The 22,458-nt window shown below is 39.2% G+C and overlaps 1 protein-coding gene and 1 non-coding gene across 2 annotated transcripts in view; one reads left to right on the top strand and one right to left on the bottom strand.

The window, feature by feature from the left end:
- GRIK2 (glutamate ionotropic receptor kainate type subunit 2) overlaps positions 1–22,458 on the bottom strand; it is a 1,042,171-nt gene that overhangs the window by 1,009,963 nt on the left and 9,750 nt on the right. Inside the window, exon 3 of the mRNA XM_073789463.1 lies at positions 3,238–3,328. The gene's annotated coding sequence lies outside the window, so the exon portion shown is untranslated. The remainder of the gene's footprint in view (positions 1–3,237; positions 3,329–22,458) is intronic.
- Positions 5,224–5,296, top strand: TRNAG-UCC (transfer RNA glycine (anticodon UCC)). The gene has a single exon. It is a non-coding gene; the product is annotated as a tRNA-Gly (tRNA).

Below are 22,458 nucleotides of genomic sequence, written 5' to 3'. Positions count from 1 at the left end.
CTAAAATAAAAGGAAAGCCAATAACACAGATAATATTCAACTGACATATGACAGTAGATCAGATGCTTGCAAATGAGCAAGCAAATCTCAGTGTCACACATCGTTTTGTGTGAAAATATGCTAGACAGCATGTCCCAGCCTCAGTTACATGGCCCTCCCCTTGCACTCTCCACTGAAGTAATCATTCTCCTGTGACTGCTAACAACCTTCTTTGGCATAAGCTGCTTTCAAAAGGTTTTGTTGTTATTTTTTGTTTTGTTTTGTTTTGAATTGTCTTCTACCCTACTGTCTTCTATGTTTACCCCTGCTGCAGAAGCACACATCACCAAGTGTAATTCCAAGTGTATTGCTGAGGAGTATTCTACTGTGAGATATTCCATAATTTATTTATTCATTCACCTTTTGATAGGCATTTGAGCAGTATCCAAGTTTTAGCTATTGCGAATAATATTGCTATGAACACTTGTGTACATGTCTTTGTGTGGAAACCTGTTTTAATTTCTTTTGGTAAATTCCTAGAAATGAAATTATTGGATCATACAGAAAGTGTATATTTACTTTCTTCAGAACTGGCAAGCTGTCGTTAAAAGTGGTTGTACCATTTTGGGTTTTTTTATAGTGATCTTGGGGTCTTCTTATGTATTTATTTTTATTTTATTTATTTTTGGCTATGTTGGGTCTTCGTTTCTGTGCGAGGGCTTTCTCTAGTTGTGGCAAGCGGGGGCCACTCTTCATCGCGGCGTGCAGGCCTCTCGCTATCGCGGCCTCTCTTGTTGCGGAGCACAGGCTCCAGATGCGCAGGCTCAGTAGTTGTGGCTCACGGTCCTAGTTGCTACGCGGCATGTGGGATCTTCCCAGACCAGGGCTCGAACCCATGTCCCCTGCATTGGCAGGCAGATTCTCAACCACTGTGCCACCAGGAAAGCCCCTGTACCATTTTTATATACCCGGGAACAATGTATGAAAATTCTATTTTCTAAACACCTTCACCAAAAGGTGGGCAGTCTGGTAGGCTTGGTTGGCCCCCAGTCTGGTTGGTTGCCAGGCCCCGCCTTGTACAGATGCTGCTGGCTGCTGTTTACTGGGGCCTGGTCACAAGGTGGCTGTCGCTGGCTCACTGGTGAACAGAATCAGAGTCCTGAAGACTCTGAGGCTGTTGCCTATTCACTGGCGGGTGAAGACAGATCCTGGGGTTAGTGCTGGACTACTGGCAGCAGAGCTGGTTCCTGGAGTCTAGCTGCAGGGCCGAGGGATCCCAGAGCTCATTTCAGACCGTTACTGGGAAGGGGTCGGTTCCTGACACATTTGGTTATAGGGTCGGGAGTGTCCCGAAGGTTGCATTGGTCTAGTGGGCAGGGCCAGGGCCCTGCTGGCCCCAGGGTAGGGTCTGGCCTGCATCTGGTATCTGCCCTCTGGTGGTGAGGCTGGTCTGGAGGCTTGTGGAGGCTTCCTGGTGTGAGGGGCCAGTGCCTGCCCACTGGTGGGTGGAGCTGGGTCTTGGCCCTCTGGTGGGCAGGGCTGTGTCTAGGGGCGTGTCCAGAGGTGGCTGTGGGCTCTTTAGTCTTTAGGCAGCCAGTCTGCTGATGGGTGGGGCTATGTCCCCCAACCCCCGCCCCCCAGTTAGTTGTCTGGCCTGAGACACCCCAGCACTGGCACCTCTAGGCTGTTGGGTAGGGCCAGGTCTTGGTGCTAATAAGCCACCAGTGGGAGCAGTGTTCACGTGGCAGAGTGTTTTGCCTTATGCATGTTTTCCCTTATGAAATGTTTATTCTTTTAGGCTATAATTTGTTACACAGCAAGACATATCTAATATAATGGAGTGCATTCCTTTCACTCACATTTCATTTAGTTTCTTCGACCACATATAACCAAAAGAGTCTAGGAAATATAGTCTATTTATATACCCAGTAAGAAAGGGAGAACAGCTTTTGGTGGAGAGCTGGCATTCTCTGCAAAACACATTCTAGTATCTGGACATTATTTGACCTGTGCTTCAGTTTCTCCAACTACATTGTGAAAATGGAAACCCAAATCTTAGTGACAATTAGCTATTTCTGCCATAGCTGATTTGTGTTAAATGCACGCACTTGAACCAAAGAATGGAGGCCAAGAAACTGGATTAACAGCTACTAATATGACAGCTGTCATGGTATACAACTGGAGACAAGGGAGTAGTTTTCAGAAGATCCATGGACGGGAGCACTAGGAAGGCAATTGCATAGACACACACTACATTTCTCAATAAATATCTTCAGAATGAATTAATTAAATTGTACTTTTCTACGAAAGAATGTTTAAAATATAAGACTGTTAGTGGGCATGAGATAGACGTATATATCATGACATGGAAAGGGCTCTGTGGTATACTGTTAAGTGATAAAAGCAGATTATAGAATAGTCTGTATAAAATGACCCCACTTACAAAAGCAAACAAACGAATATGAATAAATATATATGCATGAAACAGCCTTGGAAAAAAATGTAACTCAAACTGTCAGCAATTGTTGCCCCTAAGGATATTCACTTTCTTTTTACTGTTTGCTATTCTTTGAATTTTTCTACTATTTTTTACACACTGCATTATTTAAATTGTTTACAATAAATATCTATTACTTTTATAGGGATATGTAGTAATAAAAAGCAAAAAGAGCAATAAAAATAAATATATTCTTTGGGGAAAAAATCTTTCTCTCTAAAATGCTTCACAAATCTTCCTTTTTCTCTCTATTGCATGCTATTTCCTTAGTTTAGTCTTTACCATTTATTAACTAAACCAGGATTCAGCAAACATTTCCTGTTACGGGCCATATAGTAAATACTTTGGCATGCAGACTATATGTTCCATTCACATCTACTCATTCTATTGTAATAGCTTGAAAGCAGCTGAAAATGATACTAAACTAGTGAGTGTGGCTGTGTTCCAATAAAGCTTTATTTACTAAAACAATTGGTGGGCTAGCCCACGGGCCATAGTTTGCTGACCACTCACTTAGACTACTTCAAATTATATCTCTGACTCTAATCCTCTCCTCCTCCCCCTCCCATATCTTACACTGTTCCTACATATGTCACATAATTTCTTCACATCCCATGTTTTTACTTAAGTCTCATCTGTCTGGAAAATTCTTAGATTTCTGGTGACATCTAGATCATTTTTTAAAACCCAAAGTGCCTTCATGACCCTGGTAAATAAAATTGACTGTTTTCTTTCTGTGCTTCCACAGTCTTTGTACATACCTTGATTGACACCTTGTATTGTGATGATTTCCCTATGTGCCTCTCAGTCAGACACAGGAGGGCTGAGACTATGCTTCTGAATTCATGGAACCTAACAGAAGACAGAGCAGAGAACAGGGATTCAGAAATGTTTGCTGAGTGAATAAAGACACAGAGAGAGGTATCTCTTTGGCCTTTTAGACTTCCAAATTAAGTGCAGAAAATTCCTCCTTCCAGCAGTCCTTTTTCCCTCCACAATCAGAGCAATCAATACCTGTTAGCTTGGATCTTTCTTCTTTCCTTCCTTTTTATATCTCTGCATGCTTTAATGCCCAGAGCAAATAAAACCATATAGATAATATCAACTTTTTGAATCTAATTTGTCATCTGATCCAAAACAATACACTAAGCATTTACAAGTTACATCATTCAGGGGGATGGTTCATATTTGCCTTCTAGTCCAATTTATAAGGATTTTCCCCCAACCCAGGTTCACCAGATGGTGAGCCACTTGACTATGGGGAGTATATTTTTGAAAAGCTGAAAAATACCTAGTGCATAAATGAATGGCTCCCTAGGTCACAGCCTGCCAAGTTCAGAATGTGCCCCAGGTATGCTTAGGACCTTTTCACAGGGCTTGTACATAGGAAAAATATTACTTATATGCAATAAACTATCAAAAAGCCCATTACATTATTTAGCTTAATCCTCCCTCAGCCCTTCAAATGGCTATTATCACCAATTTGCTGATGAGGAAACTGAGGCTCGTGGTTGTTAATTATCTAGCCCACTGTCATAGTGAACAAGGAGGGAGTCCTTCAGATTTTAAATCCTGTGTCCTTTTCTCATACGTGACTTACTCTCATCTTCCCTTGACTCTTCCCTTGACTTGGATGATAACCTTTTGCATATCATTTTAAATGAGTTATTAAGCTATCCTGTTCAGTACTAGAGCTTTTGCAGCTGACTTTCTGCTTAACAATATGGTTAATTATGCAAATTATTGTTAAAAGGGGTTCCAAAAGTTTGCCTGTTGAATAGTTTTTAAATGTTTAAAACAGATAATTAACATGGTTTTAAGCACCACTCTATACTGAGCTTTGTTGAGCTGTCCCTAGGTTTTGGTGGGCAGTGAGATGGACTAGACTGAGATGACCCACATCTGAAGACTCAATAAATATCCATCCACAGAAAAGGCAGGTGAGCTGCTAGATCTGAGCAGCCCGAAATGGTCAGGAAAGGTTAATGTCAGTCATAGTACTGGAAAATTCAACAGTAGGTGGGAACTCCAGTACATGTACAGAATACAATAACAAAAGATCCAGAGATCTACCCATCATCCAAAAGATCCTGAAGCTAATAATAGAAATCTACTCTTATGGGTAGAACTGAATCAACAAAAAACCAGGAAGAAGCCCAGCCCCATAAGAGCTAGCATACCTGTCTTAGGACACAAGGCTGAGACTCATGCACAGGGGAACCAGACAACACATCAGGGGCAAGAAGGAGGCTGCAAAGTTAAAGTGACAGCAGCTGACTTGACTTAGGACCTTCCCATTCTCTCTTCCCAAAAGGCAGAAATGTACCAAGCAGTTATATTGGTTGAATTCTATGGGTGATGGATACAATCTTCCAGCTAAGAAGAGACAGGAAAAACAAGTAGAGATTACTGTGCACCCATCTCCACTTCACTCTTGTCTGCCTCCCTTTATTCATTTCACCTCAATGTTCAAAGGTTTTAAGTAACCAAAGTATACTTTGGAGTATTTGTCTTAATTATTAAGTGATGTTTATTTTTCTTGTTCTGAATTTTTAAAATAATTGAATATTTTGTATTTCGCTATGAAAAAAATATAATATCCAATTGATTTTTCCCCCTTTGTGTCAACAGCCCTCTGTAGAATCCCTAACCTTGCTTTAACCAACTCTTTATTCACCAAACTGAAAATTGCAATTAATTCAAACTGCACAGATTAATGTTTTTAAAAAAATCTCCACACTGGGAATTCCCTGGTGGTCCAGTGGTTAGGACGCTGCGCTTCCACTGCAGGGGGTGCAGGTTCGATCCCTGGTCAGGGAACTAAGATCCCACATGCCGTGTGGCGCGGCCAATAAAATAAAATTAAATTAAATTAAAAATCATTACACTACAAAAAAATTAAGGGTACACATGCCTTTTAAATATTCACAAACGATGAAAGGGTTAATTATTGTGCATTCTCTTGATGAAATATTATGCACTGACTGAAATGATATTTTAGAATGCCAAGAAACCAAGTACACAAATGCTTATATTTAAAAAATTAAAATCTGAGTCCATAACTACAACTAGATAAAAGTTTTATACGTGGGCAAAAATGATAAGAGAATACTGAAAAAACAAAAATGTGGTTTTATAGAGAGGCAGAAAGAAAGACTAATAATATAATAAATAAAGACTAAATAATAAATAAATAAATAAATAAAATAATAAATAAAGACTAATAATATAATAATAAATTATATTTTATTTTTTGGTGTTATAATGTTGTTTGGGCAATTAATCACATTTCTTAAAATGAAATGTATATCCCTCACCTATTTTTATTATATTTAACTTTTAATTAATTGAGATGAGTTCATGAGCTTACATAACATGTAGTTGCACAGAACCACTGCCCTAAAAATGCTCAGCTGTTCCACTGTGGTACATCTAAAACAAAGCAATTCAAAGAATCTAGTATCTTTGGGAAATGGAGCTGTAACTTCATGTATCTAAAAAAAAAAAAAAAGTCTTTCCATGCTAGACATGATAAAGGAAGGTGTCATTCAAACAGCTTAGAACAGAGTGTCATTCAACACAGCTTAGAATAGAGTGTGTTCCAGGGAAATCTCTATCTGTGACCTCCTAATCACCTCCATCCCCTAACTCTATCCCTCCCCATCCTCCTGCAATTTTCATTTGTGATTTGAGATTTTTCTCTAATCCTCAGTGTTCTCACACAGAACGCTAAAAGATTTTGCCCTTCTGCTTTTCGATATGCCATTTTTGGTTTCTAATTTGAATGCACTTAAATCCTGCACAAAATTAAACTCTGATTATGCATTTTATTCCTTAAATGTAGTTTTCCTTCCCCTGAGTTCATAGTGGCAGGCTGATAAAGGCCTGCTTACATGGGCAATTTTATTAAATTAATACACATTCAGTGGAAACATTCAGATATGATTATTTTACTATTCATAATACATAATTTGTTTCCTTTGAGGAATCGTTTATTCTTCCAATAAATAACTTCAATAAAATACAATAACATAAGATTGAATACATGGATAGGCCTTTTTCATTGCGAGGAAGTATTAAAAATATGGTCCTTTCCCAAAAGAACTTTTTAAATATCAGTGCTAAAAAGATGAAGTAAAATGAATTTTTATAATAGTATTAAAATTTTTGGCAGCTTAAATGAAAGAAGATTCTAATATGAAAATGGTTATTTTTTATTGTTTATATCTTCAGATTTATTGCCACTATATTGTTTTGGCTGCTAGCTGTGACCTAGTTTTCATTTGCTTATATTTTTTATTTGCTTTATTTTAAAAATCTTATGGCAAAATAAAAAATACTGAAAGTTTCTTTTAAATAACATCGAAGATTTTTATATCAACTGTACTACAAAACAACCTGAGTATTAACGAATATAAATTTGGAGTGGTGATTCTGAGGCAGGAACTTGCTTAGAATATTCAACAATAGCAAGGAGGCAGGATGACTGAAGCAAAGAGAGGGAAGAAGAGGGTGAATGTAGAAGGTAACATCAAAAAGGTAACTAAAGGGCAAGACATTGGGCCATCGAGGTCTTTAGATATTATTATACATGCAGTGGGAAGCCATTGCATTGACCAGCATAGTGACATGACCTTCTTTAACTTTGAATGACTTTGACTTTGAAAAGTCAAAGGCTTACTCAGGCTGCTGTGTGGTGAGTAGACTGTGGAATGAGCAAGAGTAGAATTAGGGTAATGAGGACGGTGGCTTTGAGGTAGCTTGTTTTTGTACTGTGTGGTAAGGTGTGGTTAGATTTTGGAGATACAGAAACCTACAGATATACCCATTACCAGGTTCACCTGTTGCTAATATTATATCCCATGTGCTTTATCATTTCTCTCTCTCTCTCTCTCTCTCTGTGTCTCCCTCAGTCTCTCTCTCTTTCTCCCAGGCCTCATTCAAATAGTTCTTCTGAACTATTTGAGAATAAGTTATATTCATCATATATCATGGTCCTTTACTTCTAAATTCCTCCATGTGCATTTCACAAATTCAACTTCAGTAAATTTAACATTGACACAGTATCTAATTTTATCTAATTTACCATTTGTATTCCAATCTTGTAAGTTGACTTAGTAATGTCCGTTATAGCACTGTTCCCTTCCAGTACAGGATCCAGTATTACCTCTAGTTGTCATGTCTCTTTAGGCTCCTTTAATATGGAACATTTCAGCAAACTCTGTCTCTTATGAATATATCTTTAACGTAGAGCCAACTGACAGGACTGAACATTTATACAGATGGATTTGACGTGGGCTTTGAGGAAGCTGAGGATGACCCCAAAATTTTTAGCTTGAGAAACTGAATAAATGTCATTTATTGTGATAACCAATACAACAAAGATGAAGGGGGGGCAGGTGGTAGGAATAGAAAACACTAAGGAGGTGCCTCTTTGTGAAAGAGACTTATAGTTCTTACTCATGTCTTATTCTCCTCTCCTGGACACAATGCAGCATTTTACTTCCCCACCACCTTACACCTACCTGGGGCTATATTATCAGTTCTAATAGGTTGTGTAAAAAATTAATAAACAGAAACCTCAATTAGAGTTGAGACTCTCATGCCCTGTGATGATAGCAGAGCCCAACAGGAAGAAGAAAGACCTCTCTCCTTTTCTAGCAAGGATTTAGCCAATGAAAGGTCAAACTCTGTTTACTGTAGCCCTCCCAACTTCCTTTTCCTCTATATAAAAGCGTCCTCCTTCCCTTGCTGTGTATCCGGGAACTTGCGCATGGCTCTCTGTGGTTGCAGACCTTGAATTTGCAATTCTCTGCTAATCCCGAATAAACCCATTTTTGCTGGAGAAATATCTGGCAGCCTATTTGGTCTGGGTCAACAGCTGTAAACTGAAATGATAGTATCACACCCCAAGCGAAGCATTCTGTTCTCCTGTCTCACTGCTCAAGGAGGCTGCATGTTTCAAGTGGTGCAGCTGCAGGATGGTGGAGGCTCCATCATTCTGGATTATTGAGTTGTCACATGAAGAACATTTGCCCTGGAGAATTGCCCAGACACACAGCAGACTTTGTATGAGGAAATAAACATTTGTTATGTTAATCCACTGAAATTTGGGGGTTGACTGCTACCTCGCCTGTCATGACTAAGTCACTATTAGACACGCAAGTGAAAATGGTAAATAGACATTTGGATATAAGATTTTGGAGTTGGGATCGGGTCAGGTCTAGGAAAGTTCGGGAACCAACAACATGCAAATGATGGTTAGAGGCATGAGATTCCCCCATCTAGAGAGTGTAGGCATGGATAATTGATTAATAGGTGATTGATTGATTGATTGACACATACATATAGACATGATGGCCTAGCCCTCTACCACCTGCCATAAATGATCATTCCAGGAAAGAGCATATGACCAAAGTCAGCCACTCAAAGTCTTTTTGCAGGATTTTTCAAACTAGAACAAAGAGAACCAGTCTCTCTTATGTGGTGGGAGTCAGAGACCACAGTCTATGAGGGTCAAGAAGTTATGCTCCAAGCCATGTGTATGAAACTAGAAACAGTGGGTGAGAAGAAAGTAGAAGCAGAGAGAAAAGAAGAAATAAGAGGGAGTCCCAACACCATTCAGTTCCCTAGTTCTCATTGTTCTTGAGGCCATTTCCTTCATGTCTAATGGATAGTTTGGTCATTCAACAAAACTATTAATTACAAGAACCAGTAATTCCCATATTCTCCTAATATAGTTTGAATAGATTTCCATGACCTAAAGCCCAAAGAATGCTGGATAGTAAATGAACGTTACCAAGTTAATAAAATATAAACTTCTAACTTAAAAAAGTCATGATTGGCTTCTCCTGTTTTTACAGAGCTCTAAGTGAAAGTCATCATTTACTTCCTATCCCTTCCCCCATTTAAGATCCTATTCCAGTTATCTATAGATGCATAAGAAACCACTCCAACACTTAGTGGTTTAAAGTGACAATCACTCTGCAATTTAGGCAGAGCTCTGTGGGGAAGGCTCATCTCTGCTTCACATGGTGTCAGCTGGAAGACCTGAGCAAGAATATTTGAGTACAAAGTGACCACTGGCCATGCCTGGTTGGGGGGTGTGTGTGAGTAGGTGTAACCTCCCAGGTATGGCAACTCCACTTAAGTGAGGGCTGTTCTCCAAAGGCTGCAGTTGTGAGTGCTTAGCATCCAAAACTCACAGTAGCTGGGATGGATATCCCCACCCAAGAAAGAAGTTCTGAGCAGGGCAACAGCATGTTCGCTACACATCTTCTTTTAAATGTTTTACTAGAAGTTGTATATATCAACCTGACATCTAGGCATAAATTGAGAAGAAAATTTGACTAGCCCTTAACTAGATACAGAGTGAATAGCAAGTCTTACCATTGTCTGTTGAGTAGAACTCTCCTTGTTTGAAGATGAAGGTAAAAAAATCAACATAGTATCTATGAGAGGGACTTCAAGAAATTTAAAAAAAAACCATTAAACTCAACAAAAGTGGATCACTGGGACTTCCCTGGTAGCGCAGTGGTTAAGAATCCGCCTGACAGTGCAGGGGACATGGGTTCAAGCCCTGGTCTGCGAAGATCCCATATGCCGTGGGGCAACTAAGCCCGTGAGCCACAACTACTGAGCCTGCACTCTACAGCCGTGAGCCACAACTACTGGAGCCCACGTGCCTAGAGCCCGTGCTCCACAATAAGAGAAGCCACCGCAATGAGAAGCCCGCACACTGCAACGAAGAGTAGCCCTGGCTCACCACAAGTAGAGAAAGCCCGCGCAGAGCAACAAAAACCCAACGAACCAAAAATAAATAAATACATGAGTTAATTTTTAAAAATATATTATAAAAAAGTGGATCACTGAAAATTATTTATTATATACAAAAGAATTGGGTGATTTTAATAGTTTTGTTAACATACAATTTATATGTCATAAAATTAATTGATTGAAATAATTGAATGAATAAATGTTTTACGTTTACATATACAACCTTCACTACAATCTAATTTTAGAATATTTCCATCATTATTAAAAAAATCACATGCCCATATACAGTCATTTCCCAAGGCCATTCCTCTGCCCCCAGCCCTGGGCAAGCATGTTGTATCATGTATCAGCACATCTTTGTTCTTTTTTTTTTTTTTTTTTTTTTTTTCGGTACGCGGGCCTCTCACTGCTGCAGCCTCTCCCGTTGCGGAGCACAGGCTCCGGACGCACAGGCTCAGCGGCCATGGCTCACGGGTCCAGCCACTCCGCGGCACGTGGGATCTTCCCAGACTGGGGCACGAACCCGTGTCCCTTGCATCGGCAGGCGGACTCCCAACCACTGCGCCACCAGGGAAGCCCATCTTTGTTCTTTTTATTGCCTGTTACTACTGAAGAGTATTCCATTGTATTTTGTTTACACATTTACCAGTTGATGAACATTTGAGTTGCTTACATTTTTTGGCTATTGTGAATAATGCTGTTACGAATGTTCATGCACAAGTCTTTATGTGGACATTTTTACTTTTCATTTCTCTTAGGTAGATATCTAGGAGTGGAATTCTTGGATTATATGTTAACGCAATGCTTAACTTTTTGAGGAACTGCCAAACTGTTTCCAAAGCAGCTGCACCATTTTACATTCCCACTAGCAGTGTATGAAGATTCCAATTTCTCCACATCTTCCAATACTTGTTATTATCTTACTTTTTTGTTGTGGCCATTCTAGTGGACGAGAAATGACACCTCATTGTCATTTTGTTTGCATTTCCCTGATCGCTAATGATTTTTTTTATGTGTTTATTGGCCATTTGTGCACTTTCTTTGGAGAAATATCTATTCTGATCCTTTGCCCATTTTAATTAGATTATCTATTTTTTTAGTATTGATTTGTAAGAGTTCTTTATCTATTCTGGATATAAATCTCTTATTATATATATGATTTGCAAATATTTTCTCTCATTCTATGAATTGCTTATTGACTTTCTTGATGGTATCTTTTGAAATGTAGAAGTTTTTGGTTTTAAGTCCAATTTATCAATTTTTCTTTTACCCCTTGTATGTTTCTGTCACATCCAAGAATCACAAAGGTTTTCCCCTATGCTCTCTTCTAAGAGTTTCATAATATTAGTTTTTACATTTAAGTGAGGTCTGTGATCCATTAAGTTCATTTTTGTGTATAGTGAGACATAGGAGTTGTGTCATTTTTTGCATGTGGATATTCAATTGTCCTAGCATTATCTGCTGAAAGGACTCTTTCCTATTGAATTTTCTTGGCACCTTCATCAAGAAAACTGAATGATTTTAGAAAAGCAGTAGACATACTCATTCTGACAAGTCCCTGACCTATATCAAAGAAGAGTAGACCATTAGGAGAAAACAGTGTGACATTAAAACAAGAAGAGAATAAGATGAAATGGGTAAAATAAAGAAATAATGCAAAGGAATAAATAATATAACAGAAGCATTAACATGCACAGTACAGAGCAGAAAAGGAACTACTGAATGTCTAACCTCTTCCAGTTATATACATATATATGCACATATAAATAGATAGATGGATAGCTTTTTAAAAAAACTGTAAAGCAGAAGTTGATAAATATGACAGACAGAATAAAAATGCAATATAAGAACTTTAGATGTTTTTCAATTAAGAAATTAGAATAATTTGAATAATAATTAAAGACATAGCTGAAGAAAGAATCCCTTAAGTAAGGATGTGAGTATATGGATGAGAAATGCTCAGAGCTTCCCTAGAAAAAAATCCAAAAGAAATCTCCGCATAGATTTATTATAGAAAAAATGTATTAAAGGAAAATTCCTTTATAATCTAATTAAAATGGGCAAAAATCTATGAGGAAAAATGCTTTCTTTGCATGAGAGAGGCAATTGGATTGTTCCAGTTTCCTCTACTAAACAATAAATGTTAGAAGACAGGGGAAACATTTTAAGTTTTGAGTAAACAAATCTTTTTTTTTAAAAAAAAAAAAAACAAAGACTTTAAAACCTGGGAATGTTGTCTTTCATTTGAAAGCACCTAAAAAACATCTTAGAAATTCAAGGGTTTGCTCTCCACCAATTTATTTGAATAATAATCATAATAATCATGATAATAACAGATAACACTTATTAATGTGCCAGGCATTGTTCCAAGCACTTTACACACACACATATATATATATATATATATATATATATATATATAAACTCATTTAATTCTCACAACAACTCTATGAGATGGATACTGCTGTTATCCCCATTTTACAGGTGAGAAACTGAGGCACAGAGCACTCAAGGAACTTGCTCAAGGTGACATGATTAATAGGAGGCAGATTTAGGTATGAACCCAGGCAGTATGGCACTGGAGGTCATGCTCTTAACCACCAAGATAGGCTTCCTCCACTACAGATGGTACTATATTTTTCTATATTCACAGCTCCTAACGTCAGTGAAAGGCACTAGAAGTTGTTTAGAGGTTGAAAGAAAGTATTCAACTTTTAAAAACCTGAATTGCGTATTATGTACTAGTCGCAATGCTAGTCATGGGGCTACAGAGAAAAAGAAAGACTCAGCAACAAAGAGCTCCCCACAGTCTAGCACGAGAAGCAGGCGAGTCAGCAAAGGCAGTCCATGAATGTAGCAGGGGGATGCAGAGCGCACAGGGAGAAGAGGCACTGAACTGGCAACCTGGGGGCTCAGCACAGTATTCCTAATTTCAGTCTGCAACTAAACTCATTCTCTGAGTTGGACCAAAAGCCCGTAGTATTAGGCACCCACAGCTGGGCCCACCAGTCTTGAGTGAACTAAAGATAGAAGTTTTGCAAGTTCAAAAAGCAGCAGCAACAATTCTTTTTCCCTTTTCTTCCCCCTAAACAATGACTGGTTGTTGCCCTTTGATTCTCTTGTGCCTAATTAGACGCTGAAGAAGCTAACCAGGCTTCCGTTAAACTTAACTGGAATGATGTGTTTTACAGAATCTTGCAGACATCAAAAGTGAATTGGTACCCACTTTCAGGTTTGACTCTGTTCAGCAACTGTCCAAGGCAATGGACAATGGAAGCTACAGGAGGCTGAGCAGTTAAGACTGTAATTCTCGAGCTTCCCTGGTGGTGCAGTGGTTGGGAGTCCGCCTGCCGATGCAGGGGACACGGGATCGTGCCCCGGTTCAGGAGGATCCCACGTACCTTGGAGCGGCTGGGCCTGTGAGCCATGGCCGCGGAGCCTGCGCGTCTGGAACCTGTGCTCCGTGGCGGGAGAGGCCACAACAGTGAGAGGCCCACGTACCGCAAAAAAAAAAAAAAAAAAAAAATAAAGAAAAAGAAAAAAAAGACTGTAATTCTGTTTCTTTCATAAAAACCATGGTCGAATAGCCCAGAAATAGACCCCCATAAATTCAGTCAACTGATCTTTGATAAAAGAGCAAAGGCAATACAATGGGACAAAGATAGTGTTTCAACAGATGGAGCTGGAACAACTGGACATCCACACGTGAAAAAATGAACCTAGACTCAGACCTTACACATCACAAAAGTTAGCTCAAAATGGATCACAGACCTGAATGTAAAATGCAAAACTATAAAACTCCTAGAAGATAACAAAGGAGGAAACCTACATGATGCTGGGTGTGGTGATGCCTTTTTAGATACAACACCAAAGACAACTCATGAAAGAAATAATTAACAAGCTGGACTTCACTAAAATTAAAGACTTCTGTTCTGTGAAAGACAATGTCAAGAGAATGAGAAGTCACAGACTGGGAGAAAATATTTGCAAAAGACACATCTGGTGAAGGACTATTACCCAAAATATACAAAGAACTGTTAAAACTCAACAGTAAAAAAAACAAACAGCTTGATTAAAAAATGGGACAAAAATCTTAAGACATCTCACCAAAGAAGATACACAGATGGTAAATAAGCGTGTGAAAAGTTGCTCCACAGCAGGTCATCAGGGAAATGCAAATTAAAACAACAACGGGATACCATTACACACCTGTTAGAATGGCCAAAATCCTGAACACTGACAACGAAGGCTGGTGAGGATGTGGAGCAATAGGAACTCTGGTAGCATTACTGGTGGGAATGCAAAGTGGTACAGCCACTTTGGAAGACAGTTTGGTGGTTTCTTACAAAACTATACTCTTATCACACGATCTGACAATCTCGCTCCTTGGTATTTACCCAAAGGAATTGAAAATTTATGTCCACACAAAAACCTGATATGCAGGTTTTTTTTATAGCAGCTTTATTCATAATTGCCAAAATTTGGAAGCAACCAAGATGTCCTTCAGTAGGTAAATGAATAAATAAACTATGGTACATCCAGACAATAGAATATTATTCAGCATTAAAAAGAAATGAGGGCTTCCTTTGTGGCGCAGTGGTTGCGAGTCTGCCTGCTGATGCAGGGGACACGGGTTCATGCCCCGGTCCGGGAAGATCCCACATGCCGCAGAGCGGCTGGGCCCGTGAGCCATGGCCGCTGAGCCTGCGCGTCCGGAGCCTGTGCTCCGCAACGGGAGAGGTTGCAGCAGTGAGAGGCCCGCGTACCGCAAAAAAAAAAAAAAAAAAAAAAAAGAGCTATTAAGCTCATGAAAAGACATGAAAGAAACTTGAATGCATATTACTAAATAAGCCAATCTGGAAAGCCTATATACTATGATTCCGACCACGTGACACTCTGGAAAAGGCAAAACCATGGAGACAGTAAAAAAGATCAGTGGTTGTAAGGGCATAGCAGGGAGAGAGATGAATAGGTAGAGCACAGAAGATCGTTAGGGCAGTGAAATTACTCTGTATGATACTATAATGATAGATATATATCATTATACTATTGTCCAAACCCGTAGAATGTACAACACTAAGAGTGAACTCTAAGGTAAACTATGGACTTTGGGTGATTGTGATGTGTCAGTGGAGGTTCATTCTTGGTAAAAAAATTTTACTTTCTCATGAGTGATATTGATCATGGGGAAGGCTACGAATGCGTGGGGTCAGGAGGTCTTTGGGAAATCTCCATAGCTTCCTCTTAATTTTGTTGTAAACCTAAAACTGCTCTTAAAAAATAAAATATTTTTTAAAGGGTCAAAAAAAAAGAAATTCAAGGGTTCAAACTCAATGAAAATTTCATTGTCAAATTCAATGAAAATATGACATCCATGTACGTTACTGGTATATTACCGTATGGGAAGGTGTGATGGTCTGCCCATACTCTTTCTGAACCCCAAAGGAGGAAATATAATTAGATCTGGTTTTCAGGTTGGTGGAGGAAGGAATGTGGAGGTGGGAAGAATGTGAACCTGTGATGCTTCACTCAGCTGTTTCATCAGGCTCTTTCTTAATGAAATGTGTTATTTCTTGAATTATGACCTATAGTCCACAATTTAGGAGGCCTCACACTGTCAATTTAGTGCTTAATTTTCTCCTGTGAAGGGAGTAATTTATTGAAAAATATTGTTTCCTTATCCAGACCATGTGAGCAGAATTCTTCTGCAGACCTACCTCCCTGACGGTAATTTGCTAATGAGAAAAGATAAGGGAAAAGAGAGTGAGTGCCCTTTGGATATAGCCTCTTTTGGAGTGAAGGTTATTCAAAAATGCAACTAGCACAGAGGTCCAAACTCTGAGATTAACTGAAGTTTCACTTAGATTTAATACCATACGAGCACAATACATTTCAAGATTTCCAAGTACCTCATAACCTGTAAGTTTTCTGTCTTGATTCGTTCAAAATTGTACAGCTAATGCACTTAACCTTCACTTGGAGGTTCATTTCCACCTCAGATACTGAAAGCAGTCTTCACTGATGAGCGTTAGGAAGAACCCTAAGTCAATTTAGTTTAACTCAACATACTTACTTTTATATTTGCCCTGAACTTGGCACTATGCAAGCTACTGATGACAAGATAAATAACCACAAAGAGAGATCAACCACAGGCTTTATTCTTTAAGTGACTGCATAAGAACTGCCTGAGAGGTTGTTAAAAATGTAGGACCTGGCCCAGTTCCCAGAGGTTCTGGTTCATTAGTTCTTCTAGGGGATCCGGAGTGAGAGACTTCTTTTTGGAAACATTTGTCTAGAAGCCAAGCACAGAATAGATATCTCAATACGATGTGAAAATTAACCATTATTTTAATAATGGTTAAAATCATAGACTTTGGCAACAGAAAATCTGGATTTGAATCTAGTACTACTACTTACTACTATATGACATTAGGTAAGTTATTATTGTATCTCTATAAAATCTTACCTCCTAGGGTTGTTGTTGATGATTATAATAAATGAAGGAATTTAAGTCTAAAGAAATGAATTAACGCTTATAGCTTTAATAATTCTGTTTTACTGAGGGGTACTGTAACAAAATGTCCCATTACAATAAGGGGACTTGGGAATCAGTGTAGGCAAAGGGAGAGATGAAGACAAGATCTAGAGTCTGTATGGATGAAGAATGAGATTTTGAAATGAGAGATGAACAGAGATATCTAATTAAGAAGGTTGCTTAAAGTTTGCTCTGTTGTGTGCAAGGTACATTTCCCAAAGAAAACTTCATAACATTTACATTACTAGCCAATGTTTTTGAAGTTGGACTTGCTTTTCCAGGGAATGCCAGAAGAAGTGCTGAGTCTGTTCTCAGAGTGGGCTGGGTGCAAGAGAAAAGGCTGCTCAAAGGGTATAGTCATATTTTTATTACATAAGTAAAATGCTACTAGGCTGACACATAACAAACCTCCAATAAAGCTATGACTCACAGGATGCCACGTGCTCTAAAAAGACGCATGTAGTAGGTTGCATAGAGACTCCCCATAAAGACATGTCCACACCCTAACCCTCAGAACCTGGGGTTGTCTTATATGGCAGAAGATGTGATTAAATACAGGATTTAGGGCTCATGCACAAAATATCTGCATGGGCCCTAAATGCAATCACATGCATTCCTATAGATATGAGGCAGAGAGGGTTTTGAGACCTAAGAGGGGGAGGCAATGAGATTGGAGCCATGAGGCTGCAAGCCAAGGAACTCCTGGAGCCACCAGCAGGTGGAAGAGACAAGGAACTGATTTTCCCTCAAAGCCTTTGGAGGGAGCAGAGCCCTGTTGACAGCTTGATTTCAGATTTCTGGCCCCCAGAACTGTGAGAGAAAAAAATATCTCTTGTTTTAAGTCACCCAGTTTGTGGTAATTTGTTACAGCAGCCATCAGACAAGAAACAACAATTTTTTCTGAGAAATATAAATGGTGGTCATATGGAGAGATAAGAAATAAAATCAGGTATGTTCAGTTACGTCTTTGAATGGCACAACTAAGAAGCCAAAACTCTACGGCCTTGGTACTCAAAGTGTGGTTTTTAGAGCAGCAGCAGCATTACCTCAGAGCTTTTTAAAACTGTAGAAGTGGGGGCCACATTCCAAACCTACTCAATTAGAATCTGCATTTTAACAAGATTCACGGATCATTTGTATGCACTCTAATATTTGAGAAGCATGCTTCTAGGGAAAGGCTATTGGAAGATTTTGAAAGATTTAATGCAGATCAGTGACAAGGTAATATTTGCATTTTAGGTCAAACAATCTGGTGGTATTATGAAGAAGAGATGTGACAGGGGTAAAACCCAAGGCAGAGACAAGTGACTGCAACAGTACTAGTAAGAGATTATGAAGTTTTGAACAGAGATGGTGGTAATAGAGATGAGGAAAAAACAACACAAATTTAAGAAATATTCAGACCCTGGTCTGATGTGTACTAATGCTGCTCACACCTAGGTTCTATAACGTGTCCTTATTCTTTGTGCTTCTATTTCTAAGAGGATCTCAAAATGGGATTCTTTCTGGCATAGTTTCTACTGAAGCACCAACAGATGACAGGATACCCAAGTGAGTATGAGATACCGTCTCCTCTCCATAGGCAGGTTTACAAAGGAAATGTGTTCAAGAAACTATTATATGGAACTCTCTCTCTGGGTCTGCCTGTGTATCTATCCACAAGTACTGTACTTTTTTCTCCTAATAAATACTTGTTAAAAAAACAAAAAAAGAAACTATTACATGATTCTCTGAGCCTTCAACCAGATTTAGGATATAAACAAGTGTCACAGAAAGTAAAGAAGCTTCTTCAGAGAACTGCAACTATGTTGTAGACACCTACCCCCTGCAGGGAATAGAGTATGATCTTCCAATCTCACATCTAGTGGGGTTACCGCCAGGGGACCAGAGGAGAGCTTTGAAATGTGTTTTCTGCACGTGGAAAATGCAAGGAACTTGTGTACTGATGTGCCAAAATGCTTAAAGTGTACTGTACACTGAGATGTGATTCCACTTCCACCCCAGGAAACTTAGAGGCTAAGAGCATGACTGACTACTTGGTGGAGCCAGAAGCATGCTGTTGCTTTAGGACTGGCCTTCACTCCCAAAACTTACCAGGGCAAGGGGCGTAAGCCAGGGAGAAGAGAGCTAGAGTGGCTCACCTTGGGGTCTGTCCAATAAAGCCATCTGGAGGAGAAAGAGGTTCCCCTCAAAAAGAAAGTATAGGTGCACAGCTAGCTTCCCAGGGTCTGAGGAAGGAAAGATGCTTCAGTCAGGGGACTGCAGGAGTTGGGAGCATCTAGTTGAGAACCTTCAGAGTCCTCAAAAGTACCCCCCAACAGAAAGAGTCTGCTTTAATCATTTGCCTTTAATCAGGACCTGCCAGGGTCCCTGCTTTTAGAATCAGAGAGGGAAACCACCAGGCTGTGTAGCCAAGCAAGACATTTCCTCCATCTCCTGACCTCCATTCAAACCCCAGCTTGTAAGGAATGTGTGTGTCCCTGGAAATGACAGCGCTAAGTGGGGTGGGAGGATGTTGCCATACGTAGAAAGGAGAGAGAAGGCCCACCCCACTTCTTCAGTTCAGGCCTTCGGCTCCAAGTAGGCTTAAATAAGCTGGTGGAAGGGAGAAGAATTTACAGTAAATCCAATTCTTCACTTTCATTTTTATACTCTAGTGAATAGTCTAGTATTAAATAGTCTACTGAATCACAATAGCGTTTGTGATCTAAAATGACAGTGGAAAGTTACATTATCTAAAAGTAAACAATAACAACAACAATAAAACTATAATCTCCTGGGAGTTTTCCTCTGGGAACAAGTAATCCATTCCAATAAAATTTAAACGAACTGTGAGAGAAAAAAAAGGTTTCATTTTGGCTATGTCAAAAGCTATGCTTGCTCCAGTATGCAGACTAAATTAGAATTTTAGTAAATATTGCTCATCACCCCTCAGGCCAAGAATCTAGTAAAGTGACAGATGCCCTTCCAGAGCCTGAACCTTCAGGAGCGATGCCGGCCTCAGAAGGCGAAGAGGAGGAAGGGGCCCTGGAGGCCATGCTGGCTGTGTCTTGCAGGTGGGGCCATCCCGTTGGGCCCCTGGCTCTTCTCACCGCACTCCACGCACACGCCTCTGAAGCCTCACTTGCGCTGCACCTCTATGATGAGGCATCACATTCTGGAGGAGTTCTTTGCTAATTATCTCTTCAGTCTTTGCAGAGGTTTTGAGATCTCATCTTCAGGAGTATAAACAAAAGGATCTTTTGTGGGGCTGGGCAATGAAGTCCATCTTCTTGCAAAGCACTTCTGAGAATGGATTTGATTGCCTGAATATTGAGGACTATGTACATTTTTTTGTCTTTAAAACACATAAATGAATTTTATATAAATGGGTTTCAATAAATTTCTGCGTTAACAATTTAAAAACATAACTAACTAAATAAAAATAATACCTTAGATGTTGGCTTCCTCAGAGGAGTGTGGGAAGTTGAATTGGTTCATTTAGGTTAGAAGATGGCTAAACAGAAAAAGACGGCTTCTGGCACTTGTGTCAGCTGTGGGCATTAGTAACCCCCATTCATTTCTGTAGGACATGGTCTTAACACACTTAGGATATGGTTGTCTATTTCCAGAGTTTCAAACTATGAGAGGATATTTTACTCTTTCTGCTTTTATAAAAGGAAACACTATAATTGGTGCTACACACTTAATAAAAAATTGTTGCTTATACTTGTTTTGCTTATATATGTATTTATAATTTCTTGCTGTGTCTCTGTGAAAGCTTAAAAAGAGAAATTCTCCCATAGAGCGTATATGTCAGAATTTATTTTGTAAAATTCACTTTAGGGGTTGTTAAATAACCAGGTCTGTTCAGAGATGTGTAAATCTGATCAAGCAGACAATTTTTATCATTGTACATTGATTGTACCTAGATTTTAAATTTTCAAATGACGCAATTGATGAAATCTATATCACATTTTAAACGAAGAACTTATTTTTAAGCAACCTTCAATATATATTTTAAGTACTAATACTAAAATTAATTATCTGTCCCTATTTTTCTATCTTTCTTCTGCATAATAGCAACATAAACACCAACAGACAGAGCTGTAACCAAAACGAGTCCCTTCTTCTGATCTAGAAAATAGTAGGATTCTAGATGATAAACCATTCAATAAAGAAGGGAATGAGGTAACCCTTGACACCTTTGTCATCAGTCCCCAGGTCAAGTCCTCCTTTATGAAGTTCCACATCTTGCCAAAAGATGGGGCTCTTGTATCCAGCACAGAAACTGAAAGTGAGAAGAGAAGGCTACGCAACCCGCAAAGGCCTTTTGCTAGCAAGAAAGTTCAGCTTTGGAGGATGCGCCAAGAGGCCTTTAGACACATTGTCAACCTCTTAGAGACTCAAATTTCCTTACCTGTGAAATCTAGATAATAAAAGTGAGAATAATAGAGTTCTGGAAGAAGTGCTTATTAGCACAATGCCTGGCAAAAGGGCAGATAGATGGGCAATGAATGTTAGCTGCCATCCCTAAAAGCCAACAGTGTTTGTCTTCTCTGCTATTGTGTCTGCTGACCCATAGTAGGTATTCAATACACAATATAGCACTTGAATGAAAGGCTGAATGAACCTTTGAATCAATCTATAGAGTTAGCTAAACATAGCTTTTAGTCTGAGCCTCCTGAGCCTTTGAGATCGGAATCTTATCCATGACTTGAACCTTGCGCTTCCTGACCAATGACTCTATAATATCTGCCTGCCCGATCTGTGATTTGATAGACTTTAATTGTTCTGGTCCTGCTAAGGTGGTGTTTCAGTTTTCAGCCTGTTTCAGTTTGTTTTGTGTCTTACTATATCTTAACAAGAACAAAACAATCACAACTCATTTTAAACTAGGAAGAGAGCTAAACCTATCAAAATAGTAATAAAAATTATTTTAAACAGAAATTTGACATAAACAACAAGTGGCACCTTAACTCTTTAAATCTTTTAATTTCATTTTAAGCCATAATGGTATTAGTTCCTCAGAGACAATTCCTCAACACATTCATGTAAAGAAAAAATGTTCAAAATATAGGGACGATTTTAGACAATTTCACCCTTCTTTATGGAGGTTTTTGGGAGTTTACACTCTTTCTAGGGGAGTCTTACCCAATCCCCAAGCCTCAAAATCACTGAAATATTGCTAATTCAGCCTTGTTTTTTAGTATTGTCAGTTCTGGTATTATTGCTCCTGGAAAACTCTCAGTTTCATTGTGTAGCTGTTGCCCAACTTTCAAAAGTACAAGTCCGTAATCTTGGTAGAATCCTTGTATTTATATATATTGGACAATTAGGGAGAAAGAAAATGTTATTGCTCCTGCTCCAATCTTAACTCTCTTGTCAAATATGCTGAGATACTTCATAATAATTCAGAATCCCTAAAAATACAAACTCATGGGCTTCCCTGGTGGCGCAGTGGTTGAGAGTCCGCCTGCCCATGCAGGGAACGCGGGCTCGTGCCCCGGTCCGGGAAGATCCCACATGCCGCGGAGCAGCTGGGCCCGTGAGCCATGGCCGCTGAGCCTGCGCGTCCGGAGCCTGTGCTCCGCAATGGGAGAGGCCACAGCAGTGAGAGGCCCGCGTACTGAAAAAAAAAAAAAAAAAAAACTCATGAAATTAATCATTGAGAAAAAATATTTTGAAGAAA

This window comes from Tursiops truncatus, chromosome 12 (genome assembly GCF_011762595.2).
Source record: "Tursiops truncatus isolate mTurTru1 chromosome 12, mTurTru1.mat.Y, whole genome shotgun sequence".
Taxonomy (NCBI): domain Eukaryota; kingdom Metazoa; phylum Chordata; class Mammalia; order Artiodactyla; family Delphinidae; genus Tursiops; species Tursiops truncatus.
The sequence above is the reverse complement of the archived record's forward strand: the minus strand, read 5'-3'. Positions and strand labels throughout refer to the sequence as shown.